The sequence below is a fragment of the Orycteropus afer genome, unplaced genomic scaffold (assembly GCF_000298275.1).
Source record: "Orycteropus afer afer isolate SDZICR_OR568_19922 unplaced genomic scaffold, OryAfe1.0 scaffold00282, whole genome shotgun sequence".
NCBI classification, from domain to species: domain Eukaryota; kingdom Metazoa; phylum Chordata; class Mammalia; order Tubulidentata; family Orycteropodidae; genus Orycteropus; species Orycteropus afer.
In genome coordinates, this window is record NW_006921869.1 from 286,091 (window position 1) to 288,230 (window position 2,140).

The following is a 2,140-nucleotide window of genomic DNA, read 5'->3' on the forward strand; positions in this document are numbered from 1 at the left end:
CGACATGTACATGTTGTTGTTATTTGCCGCCCAGTCGGATCCAACTCATAGCGACCCCTCCTTGGGTTTCCGAGGCACTATCAATCACTATGGAAGTAGATTGCCCAACCTTCCTTCCGAGGAGTGGCTGGTGGGTTTGAACCGCCAGCCTTCTGGTTAGCAGTCAAGTGCCTTAGGCACTACGCCACCAGAGCTCCTACGATGTGTGCATAATGGTGTTGAATTGTGTGGGTCAGTGGTTTTATGTGGTCGTGAGTCTGTAATGAATGTGGCTGTGGATTGTGTAGTCTTATGAGGCATATGGTAGGATAGCATTCAATCAGGACGCAGAAAGGTAGGACACTTAGATTTTGTTTTTTATTTCTTATGTGGTTTGGGGTTGTGGAGCTTGTTAGTAGGTTCATTTATGGTTGTGGGGTCCAGTTTGGTGGTGTGTGTTTGGTTATATGATTTTAGGGTTTGTTCACTTATTTGTGGTCTTGTTGTTCTTGTACTTTGTGTGTGCCAGGCATTGTGCTAAACCCTGTGGATATGATGGCGGAGAAAACAGACATAGACTCTGCCGTTACAGACCTTGTTGTTGTTAGGTGCCATGGAGTTAGCAACAGAATATAACACTGCCCAGTTCTGTGCCAGCCTCACAATCTTTGCTATTTTTGAGCCCATCTTTGCAGCCGCTGTGTCATTCCATCTTGTTGAGGGTCTTGCCCTTTTTTGCTGACCCTCCACTTTACCAAGCATGATATCCTTCTCCAGGGACTTGTCCCTCCTGACAACATGACCTAAGTAGGTGAGACAAAGTCTGGCCATTCTCTCTGCCAAGCGGCATTACAGTTTTTCTTATGTGTTTAGTCACCTTACACATGTACATGTGATTAAAAATTGAGATGAGTGTTGTGAAGGAGAAGTGCAGGGTGTTGACAGATGGAGGGGATGCCTCTAGTCAGAGAAAGTTTTCTTGAGGAAGTAAGGTTTGGGCTGAGATGTGAAGTGTGTGTGTGGAAGCTTGGGTAGAGTTACAGTGTGATTTGTGGTGCTTGTCAGTGAGAACATAGGAAGGAAGAGGCTGTCAGCGTCAGGGGAACTATGGCTGGAGAGGGAACAAATTAAACCATGGGCTACTATTTCAGTGACCACCTAGAAAAGGGGCCGGGAATTGCATTCATGCACTCTACTCATTAAGCTTGCTTTTATTTGTTGTTAGTGAAGAAGACTGGGCAATCTACTTCCGTAGTGACACTGCCTCGGAAACCCAAGGAGGGGTCGCTCTAAGTTGGGGCCGACTCGATGGTACATAACAACAACAACAGTGGCTGTTGAGTCAGCGTCTGACTCATGGTGACCCCTTGAACAACAGAAGGAAATGCTGCCCAGTCCTGTGCCATCCCGGTGCTAAGTTGTGGATCAGACCATTGTGATCCATTGTTTTTGCGATCAGGCCAGCCCTTTCTCCCAAGTCCATCTTAGTCTGGAAGCTCTGCTGAAACCTGTTCAGCATATCATAACATGCAAGGCTCCATTGACAGACAGGTGGTGGTTGCGCATAAGGTGCACTGGCTGGTAATTGAACCCAGGTCTTCTGTTTGGAAAGCAAGAATTCTACCACTGAACCACCAGTGCTCCTTGGCTAGAGGGAAAAACTGGGATCCAGGGTCTCCATTGTTTATTTTTTGAGTCACTGCCACTCTTCAGCTTTGGGGACCAGCTGGTCTCTCTTTAATGGCCCTCTGAACAAGTCTATCCAAAACTGAGGGTCACACATTGCCTTTCACTCTAGGCAGCGGTTTGTAGCTAGAGGTTCCTGAGGAGAAATTTCTATGCTTTTGTGGAATAGTTTTGTCTGGATTCTTCTTATGGCTGGGAGTCTTTCTGAGATGACCTTGGAAGTGACTTTGCCAAGACCCAGTAAGCCAGAAAATGTAACTTATTAAGTTCTGAAATACTTTTATTTTTGAAACAATGAGAACATTAGACTTGCTGCTTAACTGCTACTTATTGGATTGTAAAATCTAGTACTCATTGGTGAGTAAGTGCTCTATAAATATAAAACACAAAATAGATTTTTCTTTTCATTACATTATTATACATTTTATAATGGTCCTCCTTAGACTGATGGTGAGGTTTTGTTTGTTTTTTCAGG

The 2,140-nt window shown here is 44.7% G+C and overlaps 1 non-coding gene across 1 annotated transcript; it reads right to left on the bottom strand.

The window, feature by feature from the left end:
* Positions 1-1,549: 1,549 nt before the first annotated feature.
* On the bottom strand, positions 1,550-1,620 carry TRNAG-UCC. Its single transcript has one exon. It is a non-coding gene; the product is annotated as a tRNA-Gly (tRNA).
* Positions 1,621-2,140: the final 520 nt, after the last annotated feature.